The 11431-nt window shown below is 40.4% G+C and overlaps 1 long non-coding RNA gene across 1 annotated transcript; it reads left to right on the top strand.

Annotated features, from left to right (window-relative positions):
• The first annotated feature begins 438 nt into the window (after window positions 1–438).
• Window positions 439–4364, top strand: LOC102205250 (uncharacterized). Its single transcript, XR_311760.1, has 3 exons — window positions 439–501; window positions 3386–3539; window positions 4152–4364. It is a non-coding gene; the product is annotated as an uncharacterized LOC102205250 (long non-coding RNA).
• The last annotated feature ends 7067 nt before the right edge of the window (window positions 4365–11431 follow it).

Raw genomic sequence — 11431 nt, forward strand, 5'->3', positions numbered from 1 at the left:
TTTTGATAATTGGGTTTTATGTTTTCCTGTTCTGGATTCTTAGTTATTCTAGTTTTTTGTTCTTCTAGGTTTGTTTCTATCTTGAGTTTATTATGCTTGCTTCACCAGTGTTTGTTGTTATACTCCCTGTTTTACTTTGATGGTTTGTTGGCTTTTGTTTCTTACTGCTGTGATTGCTTTGATTACTTTCATCTGTGTCTGGTTTCCATCCTGTTTCCAACTCCAGTTAGTTGTTAATGTGTATACAGTCCTGTCCTTCCTCATAGTCTTTGTCTTTCTCTCCGTACTAAAATATAGAGGTTAAATACAGCTGGTGTAGACAAATCAGTGGTATGAGTGTAAAAGGAAAATGACTGTACATTAGTGTATTATTAAAACAGCTGCATGAATGTGTGTGCACCCTGCTATATTCATAAAATTCAGCCTATCTGAATCCAGGGGGAAAGCCAGAACATTCCAGCCATGTATGTTTACAAGCTCATCAGTATTGTTGCTGTATCGGTAAGAATGCGATAATTTAATATTAATATTCATTATGTGCACTTTAACACTGATTTAAAGATTAACATTATAAACACAGAACTTGGCTAACATTATGATACATGAAGAGGTGGAAAAGGAATAGCATGTTCACTACAAGCAGGGCAAACATTAGCTAACCAGAGGTTAAAAAATATTGACAAATGTAAAACCTGCTAAATAGATTCAATCTTTATAAATTTCAGTAAGTAATGTAAGGTGGGTGATATAACCTTTAAAACTTACCCCCCACCCCCAATGCTACTGTACTTTAACTGATTTTAAAACTAGCTTGACTTATTAGCTAACCATGTTAGGCTAACGGCTACTACCATTCAAAAACAAATTAGCAGGATAACACAACACTGAAGTAAAAGACATAATTAAAGTAAAAGACAACTTTTTTCATCACATTATCTTCACTGTATCTCTGTAACGTTTGGGTAGTTTTGACATTGATAATGCTTTCTGGCATCACGTCTGAAAACTAGCCCATCCCCACCAGACAGAAGGTATAATCTGATCAGCAAGAGGAGGTGTTGGTGGTGGTAGGGAGACTTAGGAAAGTATTAATATTTTTTCGTAGGCTTGGGTATACAGTTAAATCACTTTTCATGTTAAGAAATAATAGCTAAGTATTAAAGATACGGGGTTTTTTCCTTCCCCCACTTGTGGCGCTCCTAGATGGACGTTAGCATTTGCTAACGATAAAAGTGAAAATCACAAAGCCGTGGCTGATGTAACAGTTACTGCAGCCATCTTTGATTCACAGTTTTATGGATGTGCTTCATGGCAGTATAACATGAAAAATAACTGTCAGAGACTGGTTGGAATATCGACGTCTGTTACTGGAGAGGAGCTCAAATAACATTTACGCGCCATAACCACCTTCATCTCAGCAGCAGTCAGGTTTAGTCAACTGGCTGTTTCCATCTTGTAATGAAAATATGCTTTTGTGTGCCTTTCCATGAAAATAAAGTCCCAGTATAAGAAAAATAATGTTGATGGTAAATCTGACACCAGCAATGCAAACCACGTACTTGCGTAGCAACGGGGAAGTAAGGAACAGTGAGCAGTCAGTTGTCTGGTGTTTTTGGCAGCAAGCATGATGTCCTTTGATTCGAGGGAAGAAGCTTTTGTTTTTGTGCAATCTTGCAATTATAATGAATTTGCAGATTAAATGGTCTGAGAACAAAATGACCTCCGCTAATGATAAACACACATTTTCAAACACTACCTACTTTGCACATCTCCCCAGCATTTCAGAGAAAACCGTGTTACGCTTTCAGATTACTACAACCAGGAGCTTTTAAAGCATTTTAGAGACTGAACTGCAGCTCCAAACCGGGGCAGACCAGACAATGCATTCCCTCAGGGACAGGAGTGGGCCACAGAGACAAAAACCTCTTCATTTAGAAGCGGCAAGCTGCTGACCCGATGTGGATCTCATATCTTGCTAGCGTCTCCCCCGGCTACAAATATATGTGTATGTACTTTTCCATTTGATTTGGTGTCAGCGGTCAGGGACGATAATGGGGTAAACAGTGTATTGCTCGCCGAGTGTCTGGCCAGCTGGAAGAGAAGACATTTTTGAAACTTTGCTGTTAGATATCTTCAAGGGAGTGAAAGGAGGAGGCAAGGTAGACTTTAGATACATTTCTATGTATACATAATTGATAATTCTGTGTGAGTGTGTGTGCGATGCTGTAAGATTAAGCCCCAGGGGAGATAAGAGCATGCTCTGCAATCTCTCTCGCTTTCTCTCTGCTTCCCTCCATCCCTTTTGACTTGTGCTCCATTAGATGAAGTGATCAGAGTGGCACCCTGCAGAGTGACAGACAAAGAAAGTAAAAAACACACAGCGCTCTTATGATTCACAAAGATATCACAGCAGCAGAGCAGAACTCTGTTGTCTATTACATGAAAATAAAATGGAAACGTTTGAGCTGTCAGGAGCAACTGGTGGCCAACTGACAAAACTATAATCACTTAAATATCAGATTATCATATCAAAGTCTTTGGTATAAAATAGTGGTGAAAATGATTTTTCTGACATTTATTCTTGAGTGTTACTTCTCTGTTTTTGCCTCTTCTGGCTTCTGAAAATGATTTAAATAAACGTGCAGCAAAAATGCTCTGACGTTACCGCTACTAATTTTCATTTATGTCTTCAGTTTCATGAGTCAAAAAGAAATTGCGTTTATGATGTTTTAGTCTGGAAAACATTAGGTTTAGGCTTCTTTTCTTAAACGATTTTCAAGGTTCAAAGCACTTTGTCTGCTTCCAGTACACATTTAGACTAGTAGGCTTAGAAAGGATAAAAGATCGGCCCGTGTTCCCGATTCACCTCGCTACCACGCGCGCTTTCATTTAAATATCTAGCCTTCTTGCGTCTCTGTATTAGGCTGTGTTTCAGTGGCCTGCCTCTTGTTGATTTACTTTATTAATTTGTGTTTTCTTGTTGGAGTGAAGTGCTTTTTGTTTGTGCTGTCCAAATTATTTGTGATTTTGAAAAATACTATTCAGATCCATTTTAGAAGATGCAAAAATATATGTCTTTGATGCTTTCATGGAGAATAAAGTTAGTTTTATTAAAGCACCTCGTCTTTCTTTTGTAAAGCACTTTGTGATGTCTGATATAGGTGCTATATAAATTCTTCCCTTACCTGCAAATGACTTTGCTCTTTTAGAATAACAGCACTGTTTTTCATTCTGTTTCATCTCACACCTCAGATAACATCTAAAGAATTTAAAACCCATTCCGTTTCTCTAAGTTTTTATTATATTTATTAAACATGGCCAAAGTTTCAGTGTACAACACCATGCAAAAGTTTGAGCCATCACTCATTTCTTTATATTTTGTCAGGGCTCTGTGTGTGGGCAAGCGGAGGTGAGGATCCAAACGCAGGAGTCGTGAAGCCAAATTTCAACAGAAAACCACAGTTTTACTGCTGGCAATGAACAAACATGAGCAGAACAATGAAATGTGAGAACTGGCAACACGCAGGCAGAATCTGAGGGTAGGACACGACACTGAACAAGGGCAAACACAGGGCTAATATACACAGGGAAGTAATCAGGGAATGGAAGACAGAAGGGAGACACAGCTAGGAGAGATCAGGGCTAACGAGACAGGGGAGCAGTAAAACTGAACACACTCACATGAGACACAGACCTTCACAATAAAACAGGAAACATGAATCACTACACAAAGACACAGACTCAACACTGAGAGGCAGACAGAAAATAATACATGGAACTCAAACTATACACGAGACAACAAATCCTTAACCACGAATAAACAGAAACATGAAACTCTAATAATAATCATCATCACCATCAGCAACACAAGCACTACAAGAGAGTAAGAAAACAATCCATAATGCAAAACACACACCTAACATAACAACTCAAAATACTGGGTCAAACTGACCCAGAACCGTGACATATTTTGCAAGGAAAATGTGGATTAGTTGCAGTGATTTATTGAAATGTGCAAATACACATGGAAATACAGCAAAACCAGAGTTTGCACAGTAGTAAATATGTGGTAATAACAGTTTTAAGAGCATGGCAGAAATAAAGATCTTCTTCTCTGGACTTTGTAACGCCAAATGACCTGTACTCAGCAGGAGAAAAGCACAAAAGCACCCTCCATGCTACAGCCCATGAAGCAGTCCATTGGCCATACAGGATCCAGCAGTGAGGCCTTCAGCTGTGGCAGCAGAGCAAAACTGTCCATCCTTTCCCCGGCAGCGCTCCGTCGCTGATGAATCTCTCCTTCGAAATCCACTCTTTTAGTTTAGCAGTCCTTTAGATCTGCTACAAGCTTTAACATGAACAAACTGAAGTGAGTTAAATGTACTACTGCACATTCAGCTAATGAATATAATATATAATGTTCTCCCCCCCCAAGTGTGTTATACTTGTATAACTATGCATATAATGAATAAAGAACCTTGAACCTTGAACTAACAAAAGAGATCTCGATCCTGATGAGGCGAGACTCCTGCTGATCTCCTTTCTTCTTCATAATCACACAGATGGCTATGACTCCTCTAACCTCCAGATGTTGCTGTTGAGGCATTTTAATCAGAATTTCAGTGATGGATACTTTCCAAAATAGATTTTATTTTAACAAATGCCACAAAGATCTGAATAAATATGTATTTATAAGCTGCTATGGGCTGTGGGGAGGCCAGTCCATGACTGATGTCGTTCCAAATTCAAATTTTATTTGTCACATACACAGTCATACACAGTACGATATGCAATGAAATGCTTACACAACTGCTCGTGACCTAAAGAAAAAAGAAAAGATAGGAAATAAATATGAAAATTAAAAAGGGTAAATTTAACTAGGAAGGAATAAAATAAAATAAAATTAAACTTAAAGTTAAAAATGAAATAACTGTACAACACAAATTAGAATGAAGGGTAAATTTAACTGGGAAGGAATAAGATAAAATATATAAATTAAAGTTGAAAATAAAATAACTGTACAACAAAATACACAATACACAGTATAGAAATATATAAGAATGTATGAAGAAATATAAATATATATATATAGACAATAACAGCAGCCTAAATGCAGTGCAAATATGCTTAAAGTGATTTAAGTGATGAAGTGAAAACAATGTCCAGAATGTCCAGTGTGTGTCTAAGAACCATATGTGCTGTGTGGTGGTGTGATTGAGAGGCCGTATCGCCTGCGGGAAGAAGCTCCTCCTCAGTCTCTCTGTGTTGGTCTTCAGGGAGCGGAATCGCTTTCCTGACCTCAGCAGAGAGAACAGTCTGTTGTTGGGATGGCTGAGGTCCTTCACGATCTTCCTGGCCTTGGTCCAGCACCGCCTGCTGTAGACTGAGTGCAGGTCAGGGAGCTCGGAGCGGATGGTGCGCTCAGCTGACCGCACAACCCTCTGTAGAGCTCGTCTGTCCTGCATGGTGCTAAAATAATAATTTCTTTCCTGAGTTGTCTTTTATGTGTAGGCACAACACTGGTTCACCCCTTGAGTTATGTGCCTTTTTATGCTTGAATGATTCATAGGTCAGTGTTAATCGGCTTTTTAAAAAATCCTCTGAAAATGGTCAGATACGCAGACAAACTAATGTCCAAAGAAAACTCCTTGAGAACTATTAATCCCAAATTATTTAAAAATATCAAACCAGGTTGAGCCTTTCTGGAAAGTTCAGTACAGAAACAGACAGGTGATATATGAAAGGACACACTTAGGGTACTATAGGGCATTACCCTTGATTTGAGCTTTAAAAATGTGATCTTTTTGTGTGTGTGATTGTTTGTTTGAATGGGAAAAAGCTACTTTTTTGCTTAGACTCATCACTGTGAAGTAATGTTAACTCCAGATTGTGGTGCCTGTAGAGTAGAGAAACCATTGGCACTTGGTGTGTCACCACATTCCCAGTGCAGTTCAGTCTGTCATCAGATAGGACATTGTAAAATGAAGGCTGGGTGGCATAACCAAAACATGGGGAGGACAGTGGTTTTGTTTTTTCCCAGTATTGGTAGGTCTCCCTAGGTATTTGAAATGCAGGGTAACTGTGGAAACACTATCTGCCAAAAGAAAGAGTTCTGTTACCGGAAGGAGGCGACAAAGGAAGCAGGAGATTTTTAAAAACCTGCAGTTAAAGGTTATGACTAGAATTCACTTAATGAGGAAAAATATAACGCTTAAGAGTCCAAACGTAACACTAAGTTGGTGCAAAAATCTCATTATCTTAACACAAAAGGGTGTTTGTAAATGGTCTTGCTACAATGCTACAACAGCACTTTACAGAATCTTTACTCCTCTTTACTCTTTCACTCGTGTGAGACTCCAAACAGAAAAATGGCACTTCCTGAGAACTACAACACAGAATATCAGTAGGACACTCCATAAATTGAATTAGGCTTATCAAGTAAGTCAGCAGCGTCAAACCCTGATTACTTCAGAGTCCACATTTCCTTCCTGTCCGCCCTACAGAGCGTGGTACAGTAAAGCTCTCTGAGAGGGATGTGATGCGCTCAGGCTTCACCACCGTGGGACCAGAGCAGCCTTTAGTGCCTAATGACCTGTCTGTATGGCAGAGATAGAAAAGGAGAGTCACAACAGGCACCCGCTGCTGCAATTCATCTTCATTTTAATTGGGAACATTTTGTGTTGCTCTCTTCTCTACATTAATAAACCAGGACCCCGCAGCAGTTTCTTTAAAACTCATTAATGCGCAAGAAGCAGTCCAATCCGCAGGTGCTCCTGAACAGAGGGCACATCAGAAAAGCCATTTTCCTCCTTCTCCGTTTTATTTGCTGTCAGATTTTCGTTTCACAATCAGAAATGCCGTAATTTTTCTCTCGTCGTTTCCATTTCTGCTGCTGCACCGTTAGCTGCGCTGACACGTGAAGAGACAATTTACTTTGGACGTTATTACCGAGTAAAAAAAAGTCTTGTTAATGACTTCTGAGAAACAATCAAATACTCCTTTTCAGATCAGGTTAAGCTCTTGCAGGATTTATTGACATACAGTATCCACTCAATAAATTTCTCCCCCAGAGCTGAGCAATGGGTGTGTGAAGCGGCACACAGTGAGGGAGAAGCAAGCGACAAAGGGCCAGCTGCTGCTGCAAACGCTGGTGCTGCTTTGGAAAAGTGAGTAGTGATTCATGCTGGCAAATTGATTCATTTCTTGTGCTGATAAGCACCTTTTTTTTTTCTTTGTACCCTCATGCTGCAACGGCTTTGAAAAGAGCCGCTGAGAAACACGTCTCCATCGCCACAGCGTACAGGAACAGGGTGGGCACACAATGACAGCAACATCTTACAATGTGCAGCGGTGCAGTCCAGGTCAACGTCACAAACTACAGCTTCGACAGTCGGCGTTTGGTACGAACTGCACCTTTCTGAAAGCTGGAAACTTTGCTGCAGAGCTTTTTGTGTTGGGCTTTCACTGTGTTCTACATCTATTTACTTTGTAATTGCTATTTTATGCCGTAATCTCAGCAGTTTATTGCTGTGATTGCAGCTGCATGACAATCTGTGCGTGCACCTGTGTGTGTGTGCAGCATGTGTTTGATAAGTACACAGCAGGTATGTCTCTGCTTTGAGGAAATGGAAGCTTTGACCAGCCCTTATCAGTACTAAGCAGTCCATAGCAACAAACCAGGCAGCAAAATCCATCCTACGAGAGCCCACTGGACAGCCAGCACTACACATCTTAGCTCTGCTTCTCCGCAGGAGATCACCTGTGATGCAAGCAGCTGGACTTCTCACCCAGCGCTCAGCATCAGAGGTAGGCGAGCACATGTCAGCCGACACAGGGAGTTAGATCAGCGCAGCAGTGGTATGTCTGTGGGAGCAACGGAAGGCAGATATAGACAGGTAATATATCAAAGGGCAAATCTGTACCCTTGATCGCTGCAGTGAGAGGAGCCCTTTTATGCAATGGAGCGGGAAGGGTGCCTTGCAAATCAATACAAAGTTATTTTGTTTAGACTTTTTCTATAATGAAGCATCCTAATAGGAATGGTCTCTTTCAGGACATCCATACAGCACGAGGGGTCAATAAATGATTTGATGTATGAAAATGAAATCGAGTCATATACTTCAACCTCTCCAACTAAAAGATTCCAACCAAGTTGAATATATACAGTTTGTTTTTTACCTGTTTACTGAAACATATTCCTGTTATAGTTATATAATAAGCTTGGACATAATGTGTAGACTCTCAGCTTTCATTTGAGGGTATCCACATTCAAATTAAAAGAAGGGTTTAGGAGTTTCAGCTCCTTAGCATGTGCCACCCTCTTTTTAAAGGGTTCAAAAGTAATTGGAAAATTGACTCAAAGGCTATTTCATGGGCAGGTGTAGGTAATTCATTTGTTACAATTAAGCAGATAAAAGGCCTGGAGCTGATTTAAGGTGTGGTGCTTGCATGTGGAAGATTTTGCTGTAAATAGGCAACATGCAGTCAAAGGAGCTCTTCATGCAGATGAAATGAGCCATCCTTAAACTGTGAAAACAGAAAAAAAAAACATCTGAGAAAATACTACAATATTAGGGGTGGCAAAATTTACAGTTTGTTACATCCCGAGAAAGAAAGAAAGCACTGGTGGACTCCACTGAAGACAACAGTGGTGGATGATCGCAGAATCATTTCCATAGTGATGAGAAACCCCTTCACAACAGCCAAAGTGAACGACACTCTCCAGGAGGTAGATGTATCCATATCCAAGTCTACCATAAAGAGAAGACTGCATGAAAGTAAATACAAAGAGTTGACTGCAAGATGCAAGCAATGCATAAGCCTCAAGAATAGAAAGGCTAGATTGGACTTTGCTAAAAACAAACAAACAAACAAAAAAACCCTGAAAAATATTTTTTAAAAAGCCAGCACAGTTCTGGAAAAACATTTTGGACAGATGAAACCAAGATCAACCTCCACCAGAACGATGACAAGAAAAAAGTATGGAGAAGTCGTGGAACAGCTCATGATCCAAAGCATGCCACATCATCTGTAAAACACGGTGGAGGCAGTGCGATGGCTTGAGCATGCATGGCTGCAGGTGGCGCTGGGACGCTAGTGTTTACTGATGATGTGACACAGGACAGAAGCAGCCGAGTGAACTCTGAGGTGTTCAGAGACATACTGTCTGCTCAAATGCAGTCAAACTGATTGGGCGGCGTTTCATAATACAGATGGACAACGACCCAAAACATGCAGCCATAGAAACCCAGGAGTTTATTAAAGCAAAGAAGTTGAATATTATTAAACGGCCAAGTGAGTCACCTGATCTTAACCCAACTGAGCACGCATTTCACTTGTCGAAGACTAAACTTTGGACAGAAAGGCCCACAAACAAACAGCAACTGAAAGCTGCTGCAGTAGAGGCCTGTCAGAGTAATGAAAAGGAGCAAACTCAGCATCTGGTGATGTCCATGAGTTCAAGGCTTCATTTTGCTGTCATTGCCAGCAAAGAGTTTTCCACCAAGTATTGGAGATGAACATTTTATTTTCACTTATTTAATTTGTCCAATTACCACTGAGCCCCTGAAATTTAATGCTTTTTTCCCCTCACATTTTTATGCAATCTTTTTGTTCAACCCACTGAGTTAAAGCTGAAAGTCTGCACTTTAACTTCATTTGAGTTGTTTCATTTAAAATTCATTGTAGTAATGTATGGAAACAAATATTTATGGACCTAGCAGTATGAGGTATTTTTACCTCACTACCACACTATCATCAAAACTCTAAATAGGAAAAAGAATGGGGTTACGTACCACCAATACATTTCCATAAACTTGTAGAATCAATGCCAAGTTACACTGAAGTAGTTCTGGTGGGACATAGTAGCCCAACACCTTACTAAGACATTTAGGTTGTGTTTTTTCTTTTTCCTTTGCCTCCTGTCTGTTTGCCACCTGAGATTTACATACACAAATCCTTCATTATGAGTAAAGGGTGTAAGGTCCTGGCTTCCCCCCTGTTGATATATCCTTCATTTCTCAGCAAGGCCAACTTTTGGAAGCTTCGCCCACACACTCCCACAGGAATCAGTTTTAAATGTCAGCCATGTAAAATTGGTTCTGTCCCAAAAATTGGACCTCATTCTGTGAGCTCATGTGATGGATTCAAGTCAGTCATTGCAGCTTGCCGAGGTAGGAATAAAGTTCATTCTTTCCTTTTTTAAAAGACTTACTAAGATAAAAGGTAGAATAACTGCCTAAGGCCAACAGAAGCCTTTCTTCAAGTCCTGCAGGGCTGCTGCAAAGTTCCCATCAATCCTGCACACCGACTGTAAAATGCATGTGGAGGATAAGAAAAGCACAGTGTTGTAATAATGTGGTATAGTGTGTTTTCTGACTTCAACACTGGTCGTTTGGCAATTAAATATTTGTATAAATTATTACATTAATTTAGAAAGTAGTTTTCTTGTACTAACACGTCTGAAAATGCTCATCACATGGGCACTCACATACACTGGGAATCCCTTGCCCCTGTCCTGGAGTTTTCAAACTACGAGAGTCTATGTGGGACCTGAAAGGCTGTACTCACATAACAGTTTCTCTCACAGTAGCCTTTCAGTTTTATGCAGGGTGCCGGTGGTTTCAGTGTCTCACTTTTTTAGGGTTTAGAGGTCTGATGGAACTGAACCTAACATTTTCATCCCTAACACAATGGCAGTGCTTTTAACAGACAGGTTCACTATTTACCATCACAACAAAGTGTTTAAACTGCTTTAGTTTAATCCTAACCCTAGCTCCAAAATGTCCTCAAACTGGTTCTCAGAAAGCCAGGCACAGAGGTTGTCTGCAGATATACTGACACACAGATGCACAAGCACATGCGCACCCAGACATACCCCGCCTACCCCGCCCGTCTCACATACGCACGCTTGAAAATGTCAAGCCGTCTGGATGAAACAGTCACCTGAGCCACAGCACCGGTCTCACCCTCCTTTGGACAGCCATTATCAGGCGCAGTGCGAGGTTGTGCGTGAATCCCCATTTGTGTGTGTTAGAATTACATTTCTCTTAAATGTGCTCCAATGTATCCCTTTTTGTTAAATATGTATGCTGTGTGTACAGTTTAGTGGAGAAATGGTGACTGAATGTTTGTGGATGTGGGCTGTCACGGACTAATAAGGCGCTGCTTTGGTTGTGGCAGTCAGATGGACAGATGAGGCGACTATGATCTAACCATGTGAAGCCTGATCTACTGTCAGCTGTCGAATCTGCATTTTTAGAAGGACAACAGGTGAACGTTTGGTCCTTTGTTGATGTGACACCAGTGTTCACAAAGGAATTTTTGCAGTCTGTTTCTCAGACACACACAAACTCAGACACACACGCTGCTCGGTGAAAATGAGCGGTGTATGTGCCAATCCAATGCAAATCCTGCAGGTTTTTTTCTGCAG

This window comes from Pundamilia nyererei, unplaced genomic scaffold (assembly GCF_000239375.1).
Source record: "Pundamilia nyererei isolate P.nyererei 1_Seehausen unplaced genomic scaffold, PunNye1.0 scaffold00056, whole genome shotgun sequence".
Lineage (NCBI taxonomy): Eukaryota > Metazoa > Chordata > Actinopteri > Cichliformes > Cichlidae > Pundamilia > Pundamilia nyererei.